The following is a 20,488-nucleotide window of genomic DNA, read 5'->3' as shown; positions in this document are numbered from 1 at the left end:
AGATTTGATTACCATCTCAGGGAGGAGAGACATAGAAAGAATTTGGAACTACAAATTTTTTTAAAGTGAATGTTAAAAATTGTTCTTATGGGGCAGCTAGATGGCACAGTGGATAGAGCACCGGCCCTGGAGTCAGGAGTACCTGAGTTCAAATCCGACCTCAGACACTTAATAATTACCTAGCTGTGTGGCCTTGGACAACCCACTTAACCCCATTGCCTAGCAAAAACTTTAAAAAAAATTGTCCTTACATATATAACTGGAAAAATATAAAAATATCATTTAAAAAACAAGTTATTGCATTTATCTTCACCTACCCTAACCTTGAAATAGTATAGACAACTCTTACACACTTACATAATCTCCTTATTACAAGATGAACTTTAAGAAGGCAGGTACCATTAAAGTACATTTTTAAAGGGGGAAGGAGGGAAAGAAGACAGTCATACCATATTCCAAAGTCAATTATAGCAGATAAAAGGGAAGGAGAAGATTATGTCAGTTTTGTACCAACATCCTAGATAATCTTCATTAATCTCTGTGAGTCTCACACATTAATTAACTTAACACCCCTACATGCACTAGAATTAAAATCTACAATTTTCCAAGCGCACAGGGATTGAGGAACTGGCTAAAAGAAATTATATTGATAAGCATAGGAAGACATTTTAATTAATGCAAAGTGAAGAACCAGGAAAACCATATAAATGATTATTACAACAATTAAGTGGAAATAAAAACAAAACAACTGAAAATGAGAGCTGTGAAATTATATCAAGCTTGTAGTCAAAGAACAGAGAAGGCACATTCTTTTTAGCAGGGAAAGGAAACTATGGATATTGAACAATGCCTATAAGTCTTTACAAGAGATGCATATCTGGAAGGGAGAGGGCGAATAGTTACAAAAGGAAATGAAAAGTATCTCTTGAAAAACAAGAGATATAATTAAAAAAAAAAACCTCTGCATCTCTAAATCATTACTTTTTAGAGAAATGCAAATTAAAGTAACTCTGAGGTACCACCTCACACCTCTCAGACTGGCCAATATGACCAGAAAGGACAATAATCATTGCTGGAAGGGTTGTGGGAAATTTGGGACACTAATACATTGTTGGTGGAGCTATGAACTCATCCAACCTTTCTGGAGAGCAGTCTGTAACTATGCCCAAAAGGCAACAAAAATGTGCGTACCCTTTGATCCAGCAATATCACTACTGGGTCTATACCCTGAAGAGATGATGAAAAAAAGGGTAAAAACATCACTTGTACAAAAATATTCATAGCAGTCCTATTTGTGGTAGCAAAGAATTGGAAATCAAGTAAATGTCCTTCAATTGGGGAATGGCTTAGCAAACTATGGTCTATGTACGTCATGGAACACTATTGTTCTGTTAGAAACCAGGAGGGATGGGATTTCAGGGAAGCCTGGAAAGATTGGCATGAACTGATGCTAAGCGAGATGAGCAGAACCAGAAAAACACTGTACACCCTAACAGCAACATGGGGGTGATGATTAACCTTGATGGACTCACTCATTCCATCAGTGCAACAATCAAGCACAATTTGGGGCTGTCTGCAATGAAGAATACCATCTGTATCCAGAGAAAGAATTGTAGAGTTTGAACAAAGACCAGGGACTATTACCTTTAATTTGGGGGGGGGGGGCTAATATCTTAAGTGTCTGATCTTGCTATCTGTTATACTTTGTTTCTTCCTTAAGGATATGATTTCTCTCTCATCACACTCAATTTGTATCAATGTATACCATGGAAACAATGTAAAGATTGGCTGGGGGGGGGGGGAGGGAAGTAAGATTAGGGGAAAAATTATAAAACTCAAAATAAATAAAAACTTTAAAAAAAAAATAAATATCCAAATGGCTCTTGGCAGAAAAAAGCTTCCCACTCTATAAGGGAATGGTGGTCAGCCAGTTAGGAAGCACACTCAAGGAAGAAGAGGTGAAGCAGATGAGGGAAATTCAGCTGCTGGAAATAAAGCATTTCCTTCTAATTCCTATTTCTAAACCAGTTTTGTTTCCTCTGACAGGGACAAAATAAATTCAACTTAAAATTCTTAGCTAGAACAGGAATTTAGAAAGGGGGTAATGTTTTGTCTTCTGATTCAAAATGTGCATATGTGTGGGGGGGAGGACACACAGCAGATAATAACAATAAAAGGGGAAAGAAAATAGGTTTGTGTGTTTTGTTTTGTTTTACTAACTGGCTGTGGCAGAGTTCTACTTCATTAGTGCAGTAAAACAAGAACTCAAGTCTCAGCATTAGTGTTTCTAAAACAGAAGAGCAAATAAAAAACATAATTAACAAAAATGGATGCCTAAATGTAACCTTACAGCAATGTCTCAAGTTATTTAAATTAAAAACATGGCTCATTTGCCTTTGGGAGAAATGAAAATCAGCAGATAAGCTAAAAGAAAACACTCACCAAAATGTTCTCTTGACCAATAAGTTGTTTATAATATCCATGTAAGAGCTTTCCCTAATTTATTTCAAAAAAAGCAGAACGGAACTCAAGATTCCAACTGAGCAGATTGTCCAGGCAAGGTCTATGACTTTATATGACATTAATAGCAGTAGAAGAATATCATTCTATTTTATGGAATTTGTCTAGAGAGAAATCTTCCTTTAAAACTCACCTTCTACAAGAAGCCTTTCCTAATACCCTTTAATCCTAGTAAATCTCCCTCTTTATCACACATAGGGTTTGTACCTAATTTGCATGTTTTCTTCTCCATTAGACTGTGAGCAACTTTCAAGTAGGCCTTCTCTATCTTTAGCATTTAGTACAATGCTTCATTGACTTGGACAGAGAGGTGAGAAATCATATGGGAAGCCATAGCCATAGCCCTAGCTCTACTCTACCTATCCTGATCCCCTCCTCCACTCCAAATATGCCCCAGGATTCACAGATTCTCAAGTTTTAAAAGACTGGGAAGCACAGTTCTAGACAATGATTCAATCTTAACTGGTTGAGCTTTTGTACCTACCACTTTGGCACTAATTAACCTATTACCTGGGTTCCCCTCTGCCCTTCACCGACCTCTCTCCAAACAAGAGTAACTAAGGCAAGTGTTTTACCAAAGGTCCCTGCCTTATCTAATTCTCTTACCTTTCCCCCCAACACATAAGTTACAATGTTTTCCCATTAAAGTACAAAAGTTTTTATTGTTATTGATGTGCATCACAAATAAATGAAACATTAAAAGACTTTCATTTTGCTTTTTTAAAAAAATCTTTGAGAACTGAATTATATAAATTTCTATATATTTGCTTCATTAGTTTCCTTTTAAATCTTTGTTTCATTTATTTGAGTGAATTAATTACAAGGGGTTCACATTTGAAAAAGTTGTGAACATTCATTAGATTAGATTAGGCTTTTAAAAAATGAAGAGTTCAATAATGTAACTGAAAAAGGGAAACTTCTAAACCATGTGATGAATTATCCATAATTATTAAAAAATCAGTTATACTGCTTACTTATTGATATTTTTCAAGCTGTTTTCTTTCAAGATTTTATTCTCTTAAGTTCAACCACAAAATCAGTTCCCAAAGGCATGATCACTATTTCCTTCAAATCTATAGTAAAGGGGTAGCTAGGTGGTGCAGTGAACAGAACACTGGGCCTTGAGTCAGGAAGACACGAGTTAAAATCCCACCTCAGACACTTCTAAATTAGTAGTTGTGTGACCTTGGACTAGTCACTTAACCCCATTGCCTTGCCCCCCCCAATAAACTATAGTAAAACCATAATATAACAAAAGTTTAACAATCTTTTATTAAAACTCTTCATTTTATAAATCAAAGACCCTTTTCATTTAAGATAACAAGTCTTTCCCAAGGTACTAGTAACATCCCATCTAAGGTTACCTTCCATTTCTTTTTCTTCTATGTTCTGATATACATAAAGAAAGAAGGGGGAGGGTTCCGTCACTAAAATGTTAAACTCCCTATGGACAGGATCTGTTTTTTGCTTTTCTTTTTATCCCCAGGGCTTAGCAAGAAACCTAGCACAGAATAAGGATCTAATACTTGCTTACTAATTGAATCTTTATTGTGTAACCCCTAAGACTAAAAATATCTTTGAGCCTAAACATAGAGGTAAGAAAAAAAGAACACTTTGAAAATCTATCAAAGCTAGTTATTGCTATTGTGAGCCTTCTGCATAAGTTAGAAAAGGAAAAAAAAACTTAGTTGTTATATATTGAAGTTAGCTATAATACAACTATCTGTCCATCTAGTATGCACTGGAATACTCAGCACAAGTAATCAATATGAGACAAACTAAATCAGAGTTTAAGATTATCAGAGTGGCTTTCTCTCAAATTTATATAATGCTTACAAGTTTTTAATAGAAGTTTCTAAATAGCACAACAGGGTAAAACAGGGTAAAGTACTGGACTTGAGAGTCAGAATGATTGGAGTTCAAATCCTGCCTAAGACATTTTCTGGCCTCTTGACCTAGGCCAAGGTCATTTAACTTCCTTTGGTCTCAGTTTCCTCATCTCTAAAATAAGAGATAATTTTACAGTACTTACCCTCATGGGATAGACATGAGGATCAAATGAGATAACATGTCAAATACTTTGCAAATTTTAAAGTGCTATACAAAAGCTAGCTATTAAACATGATCTGAATAATTTCCTACAAATTTATTAATGAAACAAGTTATTTATTAAGAATATTAAGAAAAATTTAAAATATCCTCCCAGAAAAAAAGCAAAAAACCTTTGGAGAGACAGAACCAATAAAATATTATAGGGGCAGGTTCAAAGGCAAGGGCCTCTACCTCCACCCATCAATTTCATGTCCTAGAAGACCAATGCAATATTATATTATATGTAATGCAATATTATAATTAAGAAAACTACCTTTCCACATTTTGGATAGATGTTGTTAAATATGTTTTCCAGGAGATTTCTACCTTGTAAGAATATATAGTATCAGTAATATTATTCTCCCCCAAAGGGCAAGAAAGAGAGTAAAAGTCAAGTATGTCCAAAGTAACAGCATCTTATCTACCAAAACTTAACATAGGACTATGTGAACAATTAAAATAAATGATACAAAATGACCTAGTTCATACTTCTACTTGCATGGTAAATTTAAGCAATTAATTTTCAAGTAATTCCACCAAATAGCTTGTCTTCAGGCTAAAAAGACTTTCGATACCTTAATCAACCCACAAGCATACATTAAGTGCCTCAGAATAAAAAGGCACTCCTGCCTGTGAAGATCTTACAGTCTAGTCAAGGGAGAAAACAAGCACAGAATGACTGTGTGGGGAAAGGTACATCAGGAAAGGATTCATATAGAACTTGGGTTGAGTCTTGGGATGTGGCTACTTTTAAAGACTGACAGAACAGTGGGGAAGGAGTGTTATATTCCTGACATAGAGAACAGTCAGTTAAAGGTATGGAGAGCAGGAGATGAAGACTCATGTACAAGGAACAATCATAAGGTCAATTTGTCTGCAGAGTTCATAAAAGGGTGCAATGTGTAGTAAGGCGGGAAAAATAGGCTGGAGCAGATTGTGAAAGGCTTAAAAAAAACAGGAATTTATAAATGATTGCAAGAGTAATAGAAAATATTCATTCTCCTTAAGAATAAAATTTCTGGAAACTGGGGCAGCTAGGTGGTACAGTGGATAGAACACCAGCCCTGCAGTCAGGAGGATCTGAGTTCAAATCAGACCTCATAATTAATAATTATGTAGCTGTGTGATCTTGGGCAAATCACTTATAATCCCACTGCCTTGCAAAAACAAAAAAAAATATCTGGAAACTGAAAAAATTATAAATTCTCTAGTTTACATTTCATATGTGATAAATTTTTATCCAAACTGAATAGTGAAAATTAATTACATTTTCTACTTGACAATTTTAAGAGGTCACAGGATGCAACAAAGTTTAAGATTAATGAATATTCTAAGAAAATTATTTATCCACAATCACTACATGGATTTTTCTAAGAAAACTATTTCTACAGTTATCATATTTTATATAGGTAACCATATTCTAGCAAAATGATTCAAGTTAGTTTCCTTTTTTTTTTTTACTTTATTTGGATTTATAAATACAAAACTCCAATGGTGGGGATTCAGCCAGTTCACAATAATTTGGTAGAACCTTTAATGTAATTTTATGTTGAGTTCGAGGAACCAACTGTTAATTTATTTGAATCCTACCATTTTAAAATCTCAAATATTATGAACAATATTCTGCTCTCCAATTTTATAATTAACTAAGATAGCTATCAATAGATAAAAAAAGTTCTTAATGGAATATATTAGTGCATATAAAGTAGATGAAAGAAGCATTAGTTGAACTGATTCCAAGCCAGCCACCCACTTATCTTCAAGGCTTGGAGATGAAGTTGTTGTGGGGGAGGGAGGGTGCAATGACAAGGGGAGAGGGGAAGAGAAAGATGCTAGTTTCTGACAATGAAAAGATTGCCTCTGTTCAATGTTAACACCTTTCATTCTCCAAAACTACTGGAACAGAAATTCCTGCCCTTTTTACTTTGGGGAAAGGAAAAATAAATTAAATTCCTTAAATAAGAGATTCAGGGTAGAAAAAATTAATAGTGTCCACAAAAATTATTCAGACATAGTCCAAACATCCATCTGACTTCACAATGCATCAACTGGACTACCCACAGAAGTAATAATCAACTTAACCAAAAAAAGATTTTTGCTCTAAGTAAATGAAATCTAAAATATAAAATAGTTTTTTGAGCCAATGGCATGATAAAGGTACAATCTTGATAAATAAACATTCTAAATCAGCTATGTTTATGAACAAGCAACTTAACTCCTTTGGGTCTCAATTTCCTCTTTGTAAGAGGAAGAATTTAGACAAGATCATCTATTAAAAAAAAAAGTACCTTGCATTTGATACTCAGATTCTATGAAAAATATTTACACTCGAAAAAGCTCCACTATAAAAGTTAGCATAAAGATATTCTTTGTTTTGAAGAGGGCAATATTTGGAGGAAGCAATCTTCCTCAATGTATCCTGCGTAACATAGTCTTTTTAATCTATATTTAACACAACAATCAGTTAAATTTTGGAAATTACACTGAATAAAAATCAGTAACTAGCATGTTTTTTAAATATCTGGTATGATAATTAAGATTTTCTTTATGCATTACATACATATGTATTTTGGTAGATTGGCCATCCTCATTGGCTTTCCCTGATGTAAGTAGATAGATTTCAGGTGATTGTAGCTTTTGACCTGAAATAAAATTACTGTCTCAGATGACTCTATACAAGGAAAGTCTACAGCCATATTTATTCAAGTGGACAAAGAAGTTTATCCACCAAATGTTTTTCTGTGCTTCAGTTTCTTGTAACAAGCTCTCACAGAAATAATATTACAAGGCAATATGAAATTCTCAACCAATACTGCAGGTTAAAAAAGTTACTTGTTTATTACCAAAACTTAACCCACTCCTTCCAAAACTTACCCAAATTTCTTCCAAGGCCCTAGTTCAAATCTCACCTCCTTTAAGCTTTCTCTTAACCATTCCCAGTTAAAAGCTGATATGTTCTTCTCTTTAACTCCTGATTGTTTACTGTCTATATAGCACTCTTGTGCAGCAATTTTTCTTATACATGTTCCTCATTTGCGCAAATGATGAACTACCTAAGTGAAATGCAAGTGCCTTAAAGACAAAAGTTCAGTTCTACCTGCTTATCCTCAAAATGTAGCCTGTTTCCTTCACAGTAGTTAATACTCGTTGATTTTTTTTTGTTACCTCAACAAGGCATGCTTTCCTTTCCCTGATCTCCAGTGATTACTCAGTATATGCCACATACATAGCAAACCGTTCCTTGACCCAACTGATAAAGGGAAAGAGCAGCAATATCAAAAGACCAAACATTAGTTATGAAGTTGTGATGATTAAATCTGCATTTCCCAACTTATCTTTACCCTACAAAAAGAATCTCCTTCCTCTCCCCTAAAACACCATGGTGCTTAATGCTGGACCATCAACCCCCCCCCCAAAAAAAACAACAACAAAATAAAAACCACAGAATATATTTTCCCTCTAGCCTCAAGAGATTGAATCCCAAACTTCTGCTTGGGTAAAACTGTAAATAGTGCCTCCCCCCAAACTATATATCATACATCTACCATGACTACACTGAAAACAGAAAAATGTTGGTATAAAGGGGTTCTGTACTATCTTAGAAGCTCAGTTAATAATAAACATTCAATAAAGGCCTACTATGTGCCAAGCACTGTGCTGAACTAAAAAAAATTATACAAATGTTATTTAGGGTAAAGATGTGTCAGAATATAGAGAAAGTATAAAATCCATATTAATAATCATCCAAGTCAGGATGACTAAAGAGGGTCAGGACCAACAATTATTTTTATTCTGAACTGACTCAATACCAAATCCATCAACTAACATTTATTAAGCCCCTATCCGTCCCAGGTCACTGTGTTAGGTGTTAGAACAATTACAAAGAATGAAGCAATTCTTACTCATCAGTGGTTTATATTTTAACAGGGAAACAAGTACAAACATACAGAATAAGAACAAAGAATGCAAATAAACACAAGATGGTTAAAAGAGAGATGGAGGGCATTAGCACTTGGGGGGGGGTATATGGAAATTAGGAGACCAAGGAAGGGAGCAATTTTACCAGGCTGAAGTGAATATTCACAATGGGGGGGGGGTATTGTAACAATAAGAAAACTAGCATTTATTAACAGGTGGCAGGCACAGTGTACAAAGTGCTGAGCCTGGAGTCAGGGAAGACTAACTCATGGAGTGACCCTGGGCAAGTCATTGAATGCTGCTTTCCTCAGTTTCCCCCTCTGTAAAATGAACAAGAAGGAAATGGTAAACCACTCAAATACCTCTGCCAAGAAAATCTCAAAAGGGGAACAAAAACACTTTCCAGGCCTTGCTTTACAAGTATTTCCTCACATATCTTCATTGCCACTCTGGGAAGCAGATGCTATCTGCCTAGGTGGAAGTGAAGTGACTTGCCCAGGGTCATTCCAGGCCTTGTGCTCTATCCACTGTGCTACCCAGCTGGACAACCAGAATAAAGTCAGAGATGGAAGATGAAGACTCACACATGAGGAGCAGAGAAAATGTTTGACTAGAAAATGTCTTCATCATGTGAGCTCCTTAAGAACTGACCCTGCACTGTTGTAACTTAAAAAAAATTTAATAAGAGCTAGCATGTAGTGCTTGTTTGCAGACCTATCTTGTTTCTCACAACAACTAGGAGATGAAAATACCCATGCTGAGAAAGGTTAAGTGACCAGACCAGAGTGACTGGTGCTTACTGAACTCAGGTCTCCTGATTTCAAGTTCAGCACACAATATACTAAGCAAACTGGAAAACTGAAATAGGGTTACATTGTGAAAATTTGGAAGAATTTTTATTTTATTCCTAGAGGCAACAGAGAGTCCTTGGAATTCATGACATTAAGAGATCTGGTCTCAGGATGATGCCTTTAGCATTATACATCTATCAGTACTTATGGTGTTGTCAGGTTAAGTATTAGTCAATTGGAAATAAAATAGGGAGGGGATTCCTGTTTCCTCTAGGATATGATGCAAACTACGCACCCCTTTCACAGCCCTTTCCAATCTGGTTCCTACTGAACTTTGCAGGAGTATTTCATTCCTTTTCCATGCACTGACCATACCACTTAGAGCAGCTCGATAACTTGTTCCATCCCTCACAGACCATCTCTTATCTCTGTGCCTTTGTGCTCCATCCCTGGTGTGAACTTCCCTCCTCACCTACACCTTTTAAGAAAAGTAGATGCAAAGTTTAACATCAAGTGTAATTTCCTACTGGAAGCCTTCCCTGATTTCCTCCCCAAGTCCCCTTATTAACAACGTTTTCCCATGTTAAAAATTAATTGGAATTTACTTGGGTTCATTTTATCCTTCAAACTCCAGGGTCAAAACTATCTTTTTTTTTTTGGTGGGTCTAGATGCGTAGTATCTCACAGAGCGCCTTGAATACAGCGTTCACTTAATTTTTATATGTTAAAAAGTGACAGCAAAAAAATTTCAAGTTAGTAGAATCCTCCAAGTGACGACCGGCACACTTTTGAGTGACGCATGTGCTAAAGCTAGAAGAGGAGCATTAGAGCAGCAACTGTTTCAAAAAATGACTAGTCCGTCCTAAGGAGAAAGAGAAAACTTTCAGTGACATCTTCTGAAGAAGTGAGGCGGGACCTGGGGGAAAGGCATACCTTGATCGAGGGGCACAGCAGAGGGATGCTCCAGTTTGGAACAAAGCTGTCGCGCAAATTTCTCAATATTGCTTAACATTCACGCGAGTGTCTCTTCTCCTAAGTTAAGGGCAAAGTTTCCCCGGGAGAAAGGTTAACAGGTGCATCTTTAGAAATGGCTGCAAGAGGAAGCCTACAAAAGTCCTTAAAACGCACGTCGCTTCTTCCTGCGGCTTCACTTCTCATCAGCAACACCCAGCCCGAGCGGCCGGGGGTGCGGGCGCGGCGTCCCCCACACGGACGCTGGCAGGACGGGATCGGCGCGAGGTCGGGGCTCCCCAAGGACGGGCCCCCGGCACGATCCACCTCCCTCCGGCCTCCGGCTCCAAGCGAGTCCGGGGCTTTGCGGCCTAGCTCTCCGCCGCGGAGGGAGGCGGCCGGGGAAGCGCGGGGCCCGGCGGGAGCGGCCGCCGCCGCCCCTCCCCCTCCGCGGGCCGGCCCGGAGGCTCCCCCCCCGCCCGCCCGCCCCTCCCCCAGCGCCCCGCAGCCACAACGGCCGCGCGCCGCCCCCCCCAACCGCTCGCGCGACCTCGGGCCCCGCGGCCCGCCCTGCCCCCGCCCCGGCCCCGTTAGTCCCGCCGGCGCCCGGGCCCGACCAGGCCGCGGCCGCCCCTAGGCCCGGCCGGCCGCGCCACCCCACCCCCTCCGCCGCCCGGCCCGCGGCGGAGGCGGATAACGGCGGAGGCCGCGGCGGAGACACTCACTCAGGGGTGGGGTGCTCGGGGTCGTAGAAATCCCCCATCTTCGGCGGCGGCGGCGGCGGCTGCTGCGGCTTCATCGGGAGGAGCCGGCGGCGGCGGCGGCGGCGGCCCAGACCCCCTCCCCGGAGGCAGGGAGACACGGGGGAGGGGGCGGGAGGGGGAAGCGGGGGAAGGGGGAGGAGAGGAGGCGGCTTCTCCGGCGGCGGCGGCGGCGGCGGCGGCGGCAGCGGCGGCACGGACGCTCCACGCGCAGGCGCCGCGGCCGCCTCCTCCCCACCCCCCGGCCCCTTAAAGAGACACGCACACGCGGGCCGCGCGGCGGCGCCCCTCCCGTCCGGTGGGCCCGGGCTCCGGGGGGTGCGGCCGCTGCCCGGCGCGGCGCGCCCCTCCCCTCGGCCCCCCAGGCCCCCGGCCTGGGAGCGTTGGCAGCCTCGCGGGGGGAGGGGGCGGCGGCGCGACTGTTAGCCTTTGTGCTTCCTGCCGGCCCCCTCCCCCACCCGGCGTGGCCGGACCCCCGGCCGGACCCCGCCGCCCGTGTGCCGGAGCCCGGGGCGCGGGGGGGTCACGGCAAGTTGGCGACCCCGGCCCGGGCCGCCCCGGGGTCTGGGGACTCGAACACAGCGCCTGGGGCTCCTGAGCCGCCTCCGCCCCCCCCGGGGACGGGCGGGGGGACGGAGTCAGCCCCACTCCTCACACGGTGGCCCGCAGGATCTCCGAACCGCTCCATCTTTTTCTTCATTTTCTGGTTAGGTAATTCTTTTTTTTTTTTTCGGAGTTTCCTCCTCCTCCACGACTCCCGCTCTGCCTTGGCTTTGTTTCCCCAGCCCCCCACCCCTTAGCCCGTCCCGACCCTACAAGTCTCAGTTGCCCCGTTTTGTCAACTGCAGGGGATTTCTCGTATTTTCCTTCCTCGAATTTCCTGAGAAGGGCCATGAACCGCGTCTCCCGTGGATATAAGGACAGCTCGGGTTCATGGAGGCTCCCCCCAATCTAGCTTTGTGGGGGTCGGCATGAGCAAAGACAGGATAACACCAGCCACAACTGCTGGGCTTACTTTACTGGCAAAAGAGAACCAGTAAGACCTCAAGAGCTGGTTTAAAACCCTGACCATGTTGGCTAAATTTATAATGGACATATATATATATATATATATATATATATATATATATATATAAATTTATAAGTGATCATTTCTTTTTTCCTTCATAAATAATAGCATGGGGGGAGGGGGGGGTTAGTACAGATTTTGTGCCAAAGAAATGAAACCGAATTAGACGTTCACCATCAAGTTAATCAGTAAAATCTGGGTGAGGGACATGGAATCTTTATACTGCATTCGCCATTAGATATTAACCCTGACGGGTTGACTTTTATCCAGTTTTAGTATTACGTCCCTTTAAGCGTTATAGTATCTCAGCAGACCATGCCGTTCCTGTTATTTATGTTTTTTAAATTGAAAAATTTCTCGCTTTAATTACTTAAAACTATAAAGCAAGTCACTGACAAAATCAAATTAACAAGGATGAGTTGAGTTTGAACCTTCTAAGTTCCAGATTTTCAGAGGAATACAGAAATTGGCTTCAGGAGGTCAATAGGGAGTTTTTAAAAGGTTTGTGGGTAACAATACAAGTAACATTTTAAAAACACTTTAATGATTACAAAGCAATTTTGCTATGTTGGACCATTTAACAAAGGTTCTTCAAGAGGAAGATAAGGCCATTACCCCAACATTCCCCTTTTTTGGGGGGGAGAAAGCCCATTGGACAAGTTCCTCAGCTATACTTCTCTAGCTTCATCTCAACCATGTCTCTTATGATTATAAACTTATCCTAGTTAAACTGAATCACTGAAGGTCCCTCAAATAGGGGCTAGCTCCAGCCTACCTTTTCAGGTTTATTTCATTTTATACTCTATACCTCACAAAGACTCTGATTAGAGCCTGAATTTCAACTCAGGAATTTTCTCTTACAAGCCTTTGCATATCCCAAATTCTTGGTTATTCTGACCTGTTCTTGTCTGTCTCATTCATCTGTTGCCTCTGTCTTATATGCAAGAACCCCAGGGTTCTTTTTTCAAACTGTCCCTTAGTTATCACATATGCTCTCATGATTTCATCTATGACCCCAAAATCTCAGAATCTGATCTCTTCATTTCCAGAACTTTTGTCTGTAGCTGTCTATAAGACATCACCTAAGTGTTCCACTTGCACCTCAAACTCAACCTGTCCAAAACAGTACTTGACTTTCTTCCTGAAGGGCTTTCTGATTTCACTATTTGTCCATGAGATACCTCTGCATTCAACTTAATATCAACTTTGACTCCCTTTTTTTCCTTTGCCACACTTCTCCCAAAATCTAAGTGTCTTCTCCATACCAGACGAAAGTTGGGTTGCTAAGTAGATAGAGAACTACTCATGGAGTCAGACTCATCTTCCTCAGTTCAAATCTGGCCTCAACCACTTAGCTGAGCAAATCACTTTACTTTATCTCAGTTTCCTCATCTGTAAAATGAGCTGCAGAATCTTTATCAATAAAATCCCAAATGGGGTCATGAAGAGTTGAACTCGACTGAACAGCTTATAGCAGGCACTGGAATACAAATTTTAAAAAAAAAAGCAAAATTCTCCTGCCTCCAAGGAACTCTTAGTCTTTTAGGAATACAGGTGGGGTAACATAAATGCATAATATATACTAATTTCCATGTTGAGTATTACCAACAATGGCAGCACAATGGAACAAGTTATAGGGAGCATAATGGAACAGTAAGGAAAAGTAGGATTAGGACACTGAAGGATGGATGGGGTAGATAATGAAAGGGGTTTTGATTTGTGCATTCTGCAAATCAGAATCACAAAGATTCTAGGCAGACTCATAAGGCAATTGATAAGCAAGTTCCTAGAAGCCAAAATTATTGGACCATCCTTGAGAAAGGTAGAACATGGGAGTATCAACAGGTCAGCTATCCAGTGCTTGGAACCTGTATGATAGATCAAGGAACAGCATGGTGGTTTGAGATGCTTACCCTCAGCCAGGGCAGCTCCATACTGTCCTTACTTCCATGGCAACCACCGTTGTACAAACGCGATTACCTCCTGTGTCAGCTACTACAATGGCCTAAAGAATCCTCTTCTCTCCACCCTTTTTCTCTCCAATTCTGTCACACTAGTCTTTATGCCTTTATGTCATTTAATCTGCTTAAAAAGTTTGCAGCGCAGGGCCGCTAGGTGGTGTAGTGGATAAAGCACTGGCCTTGGAGTCAGGAGTACCTGGGTTCAAATCTGGTCTCAGACACTTAATAAATACCTAGCTGTGTGGCCTTGGGCAAGCCACTTAACCCCATTTACCTTGCAAAAACCTACAAAAAAAAAAGTTTGCAGTGCTTCCCTATTGCCTTCCTGGTAAAATTCAAACTCCTTTGCTGGGCATTTGAGACCCTTCACAATCTGCTTATACCCTATCTCTTCATTTTTCCACTTAAGTTCTCTTAATAAACCCTAAGCACTAGCCAAACTAAACTCCTCAAATATGCTGTACCCTTTCTCTCCTTAATGCCCTTATTCATACTGTCCCTATGCCTATAATGTCATCCTTTCCACTTTTTAATGAATACTTGCCCATCTTTAAAAGTTGACATAGGGGTGGCTAGGTGGCGCAGTGGATAGAGCACTGGCCCTGGAGTCAGGAGTGCCTGAGTTCAAATCCGTCCTCAGACACTTAATAATTACCTAGCAGTGTGACCTTGGGCAAGCCACTTAACCCCATTGCCTTGCAAAAAAAAAAAAACTAAACAAAGTTGACACAAATGCCACATCCAAGATACCATCTGGATTTCCCCCATCATTAATGACCACTGTCCTACAAATAGCATTTCATTGGAACATCTCTAATATGCTTTTTAATATATTATTTTGCAGTATACTTATTTGTGCATATTTTGTATATCTCTTCTAGATGGTGAGCTTCATAAGGGCAGTAGTCAACTCAAGTCAAATTAACAAGCATTTCTTAAGTACCTGCTATCCACCAGGCCCTGTGCTAAGACTGGAGGGTACAGAGAAAGACTTTCCAAGAAGTGATGCATTAAGATCCAGAAGGACTGGCAAAGGGTTCTTAAAGAGAGTGGGACTTCAAATGAGACTTGAAGAAAGCTAGGCAAAAAAGATGAGAGAATTCCAGGCATAGGAAGAAAGCCGATGAAAATACATAGTGAAGAAATGGGACACCAATGAAGTGTGTAGCAAGAGGATCACGATATTGTACTGGATCACTTGGATCTGAGTATAGGACAGGGAGAAAGAAGATTGGAAAAGCAGGAAATGGTCAGGTTATGAAGGGTTTTAAAAACCAGAGGGTTTTATATTTGATGCTTAGGTCACAGGGAGCCACTGTTAGTTGACTTGAATGTGGTAATGGCATGGTCAGACCTTCAATTAAGGAAGATGGTTTTGCTATCTACATGCCAGATGGAGTAGGGTGAGGCAAGAATCATGGCAGGTAAACCAATCAGCAGATAACCACAATCATCAAGTATAAGGTTAGGAGGACCAGGGTGATGACAGGGTCAGAGAAGAAAAGAGGACTTAAATGAGAGATGTGAAAAAAATTAGAACTGATGATAACCATAGATTGGATGGAGGTGGTGGTGGTGGTGGGGGCTGGAACATGGGGTGGGAGAAAGGAGTTGAAAATGACATCTAGATTGCAAGACTGGGTTACTGGAAGAGGATGGTGGTGACCTGAATAGTGAAGTTAGGAAGAAGGCAAGGATTAGTTGAAGGGGAAGATAATGAGTTCAGTTTTGTACATACTGAGTTTAATAAGTCAACCAGGATAGCCATTTTGAGATGCCCAGTATAGAGGGGGAAGAAAAGATGGCCAAGGATAGAACCTAGAAAGACCTACAGGGTTTGTTGGAAAAGTAGTAGTGAGCTGGATAAAAATAGAACTAGAAGAAAGCAATATTATGAAAATATTGGGAAGAGAGTAATTAAGGAGAAGGTGATAATATCGGGGGCACAGAGAGCTCAAGAAGGATGAGACCTGAGAAAAGTTCATTAACTTTGCCAATTAAAAATCACTGGTAACTTTGGGGAGAGAAAGCAGTTCTAGTAAAATGATAAAATTGGAAGCCAGACCGCAGAAAGTAGAGAGAATGAAAGAAAAGGAAATGGAGGCATCAATTGTAGATGATCTTAAGAGTTTAGCAAGAGAAGGGAGGAAAGATATAAGTAAATTGACATTGGGGCTGGGTTGATCAATTGATAATTTTTAGAGGATGGAGACAACATGTTTATAGGCAGTAGAGAAGAAAAACTGAAGATAAAGAATGGAGATGATAGAGGAAACAATCTGCTGTTGGAAACAGGCTGGAATGGGATCCCTTATGCAGGTTGACATGTTTGTAGGACATGGGCCATGTGTTTTGTGAGACAGAGAAGAAAGAGGAGAAAGTGATAAAAGGCATCTGAAGGATTTGAGTTGAGGTGGGGAGAAGAGAGAACTCAGTGAATAGTCTCAATTTTTTTTTAGTGAAATATAAAGCAAGGTTCTCAGTTGAAGAAGGTTGAGGGAGGAGAACCATGAAGGAGTTGAGGAGAGGTGAAAAGATTTAAAAGAGCCGCTATGGTGAGATAGTCAAGTATGGAGTTGTAAAAATGTTGCCCTGCCTTAAGAGCTCAGGTATGGTTATGTAATAGTAATTTGTAGTAAAAACCAGTCAATACAGTTTCATAATTTTCTCCATTTTCATTCAGCAACATGAATTAGGAGCAAAGGTAACAGAATCCCAAACTGAGATTTGACAGATTATCTCTCTTACCCTTGGCAAAGCAAGATCTGTGTTAGAATAAAGGGATGAGATTTTAAAAAGAAGACAGTGTAGAGTTTGACTGACATCCCAAAGGGTGAGAGATTGAGAAGAGAGAGAACAGTGTATACAGTTCAAGGCTAATAGCTTCAGAAAGAACTGCAGGTGGAGGAACTAAATTTCATAGTGAGGATAACAGTTTGGAGTTACAGAGCAGAGGGAGAAACAATGTTTAAATAATCTGATAGAGGACTTCAGAGTTCATGAGAGTGGAAACAGAACACTTTGTGAAGTTATGGCAAGATCAAGGTCATCCCTTTTCTCTGTATCTGTGGTAGGATGGAGCAATAAATGATGGAAAATGAATAAGTTGAGAAATTGGGAGACTAGAGTGAGGGAATATCAATATGTATAATAGGCAGGAGTTGGGGGGGAAAAGGAAAGGATGATATCCTGGAGGTCAGAAGGCAACAGCTACCATAATCTTTATTGGATAATAAATATAAATTGAATGGACTTCAAATGAGTGGTTATTAAATGATGGTGGTAGATGAAGAGTATGAAAGTGGCAGAGGGAAGCAAGGAGTATTCCAACTCCCTCCACCACTACTTAGTGAGGCAAGTATGTGTGGAAGTACAACCAGTGCTGGAAAGGGTGACCAGGGAAGTTGTGTCATGAGGAAGGAGCCAGGTCTCAGTGCAAGAAAAGGCAACAAGAATGGAAAATTGAGGTGCAGGCAGCGTCACTTCTCTCTGCTGTTATATATGTCATTTCTGCCTAGATGATGCATTACATACACACACACACACACACACACACACATATAACTAGTATTACTGATCTTGTTTTTAACTGCCCCAAAAGCCCCATGGTAAATCTGTCAGCCCATCTACTTCACTGAAGGGGATGTGTCTGGGCCCCTACTTTTAGGCTCAACCAGTGCCTTAGAGCTCAGGTATGGTTATGTAATAGTAATTTGTAGTAAAATTTGTAGTAAAAAAAAAAAACTGAACTCATTATCTTCCCTTTCAACTAATCCTTGCCTTCTTCCTAACTTCACTATTCAGGTCACCACCATCCTCTTCCAGTAACCCAGTCTTGCAATCTAGATGTCATTTTCAACTCCTTTCTCCCACCCCATGTTCCAGCCCCAACCACCACCACCACCTCCATCCAACCCTGACTCTGACACTGCCTGTGTCCCCTCCCAGTCATGGATCTGTCACTGGCACTACCTCCTCAGAGCTACTTTTAAGATTCTTTTCTTGCCTTTGAACTCAGCTCAGGTACTTGTACTCCCTGATTCCAGTCATCTTCCTTCACAGAATTTCAGTTAGATGGAAGCTCAGTGACTATCTTGTCCAACTCAGGCAGCCTACGCAAAAGTGCTGATCTAGCCTGCTTGAAGAATTGAGTGGAACCCTTGACCTCCTAGGGCAACCTATTCTACTTTTGGATAGCTCTGGTTTTCTGACTTTAGGTCAGAAATACTTAAATTTGTCTTTTGCAACTTCTATTCATTGTTACTAGATCTTCCCTCTATGTCAGAAAGATCAAGTCTAACCTGCCTTGTTGCTCTTCAAGTTGAAACATCCTCATTTCTTCCAGCCTATCCTTTATAAGGCAGGGACTCAGGGCCTTTCACTATCATGGTTGCCTTCCTCTGTACATCCTCCAGCTTATCAATGTCCTTCCTAAACTACAATGGCCAGATATAACTGCCTTAAACTAAATTCTCAGCTGAAAATATCCTGTTTAATTGAACTTGCTCCAACAAGCATTTACTTAGCACCCACCATATACAGGCAATGAGCTGATAAAGACAAAAATGAAAGGATTCCTCATTCTCAAAGAGCTTGCTTTTGACAGGAATTTGTGGAGGGATCAGGAGAAGCTTCTAGCCTTGGAAGTGAGGAGGAAATACATTGCATGCAAACATGGAGAACATACTTTGCAAAGGTTTAGAGTCAGGAGAAGGAAGGTTGATGACCTGAGAATGACCAATAAGCCAGTTTCACTAGAAGGATGACTGTCAGTGGGGAGTCATCTATCATTTGGTTTAATAGGATACTTCTACAGGTATATTTTGACTTGACTAATTCTGTTGCATCAATAATGTATACAAAGTATGTTTCTTGTCACTTTAAAAAAAATCTAAAAAATATTAAGCAGGACCATGATGAACTATAATATTAGTTCATTCATTATATAGGTCCAGGAGGACTGTGAATATGCCTCAGTGACAAGAAGGAGGTTCAAGAGTTTTTTTGGGGGGCAGCTAGGTGGCACAGTGGATAGAGCACCGGCCCTGGAGTCAGGAGTACCTGGGTTCAAATCTAGTCTCAGACACTTAATAATTACCTAGCTGTGTGGCCTTGGGCAAGCCACTTAACCCCATTTGCCTTGCAAAAGCCTAAAAAAAAATTTATTGGAAAATCACTTGATTTAGTCTGATGGGAGGATTGTACTCCCTGACTTGAAAGCTGTTCCTCCCATCTCAGCTGCTCATCAGTCAATAAAGCACAAGCATTTATTAAGTACCTACTAGGTTCTAGGTTCAGGACTAGGAAGACAAAGAGAAAAATGAACAATTTCAACCCTCAAATTTCTGGACAACATCTACAGGAGGTAAATTGTTTTTGATCTCTAACTACCTGTGTGGCCTAAGTCTAATCCTTTAATCTTCCTGGTTTTGTTTCCTCATCAGTGAAATGAGAGGGTTGGACTAGAACTCTAACTTCCTTGGAACTCTAAATCTATCATTCTGTAATTAAAGAAATAGAGCTAGAGAAGCTCCTGGAGAACTGAGACCCAACATAATACAGAGGCTTAATAAAGGTCACTGTGTGGAAGACCATGAATACCAGACTGAAGAGCATGAACTCAATCCTTTGAACTGTAGAGAAACTTGGAAAGTCTTGGAGGACAGTTGAGATTGAAGGAAAATTATCTAGAAATGATTTGTATTATTTGGATTAGGAGGAAACTAGAGAATTGATGAGATCATTATGAAAAGAAGACAGCTAAAGAGAACACAATGTGCATTGATGGAGGAAGGGCCAGAGAAGGAAACAGAATAGAAGCAATACTAGGAAAGCCCTAGGAAGCCATAATAGCAATAACAACAATAGCTAGTTTTACATAATACTCATAGTTTACATACATTGCCATCTCCCCATCCCTTGTCTCCTTACCAATTCATCCTCTATTCAATTGCCAAAATGACATTTTTTTAAGTTTTTTTTTTTGCAAGGCAAATGGGGTTTAAGTGGCTTGCCCAAGGCCACACAGCTAGATAATTATTAAGTGTCTGAGGTCGCATTTGAACTCAGGTACTCCTGACTCCAGGGTCGGTGCTCTATCCACTGTGCCACCTAACCACCCCTAAAATGACATTCTTAAGACACAGATCTGACCATGCTTAAAAAACTCCAATGGCTCTTTATTGCCTGTAGGATAAAATTCCAACAGCTTTGGTATTCAACATTCTTCACAATCCTGTTCCAGCCTACATTTACAGGCTTAATACACATCACTCTGCTTACTGATCAGACAAACTGACCACCATGCTTCCCCAGAAATAAGACCTAACACGTTTTTTTTCAGAATGCTCATAATAAAAGCTTTACCCCACAAATAAGCCTCAATTAAGACCATCAACCAGACAGATGCATTTAGTGAGCCCATTG

General features: G+C 40.6%; 1 protein-coding gene across 3 annotated transcripts in view; it reads left to right on the top strand.

Moving 5' to 3' along the window:
* The first annotated feature begins 10,880 nt into the window (after positions 1–10,880).
* The window catches only part of LOC141495888 (tubulin delta chain-like), an 87,829-nt gene continuing 78,221 nt past the window's right edge, over positions 10,881–20,488 (top strand). Inside the window, exon 1 of one of the 3 annotated variants that reach the window (XM_074197742.1) lies at positions 10,881–11,121. The gene's annotated coding sequence lies outside the window, so the exon portion shown is untranslated. Of the gene's footprint in view, positions 11,122–11,334; positions 11,744–20,488 lie in introns of those variants that run through there. The other 2 variants (XM_074197743.1, XM_074197741.1) reach the window with 2 other exon arrangements.

Source organism: Macrotis lagotis, chromosome 8 (assembly GCF_037893015.1).
Source record: "Macrotis lagotis isolate mMagLag1 chromosome 8, bilby.v1.9.chrom.fasta, whole genome shotgun sequence".
NCBI classification, from domain to species: Eukaryota; Metazoa; Chordata; class Mammalia; order Peramelemorphia; family Peramelidae; genus Macrotis; species Macrotis lagotis.
This window is presented reverse-complemented; position numbering and strand designations above follow the sequence as displayed.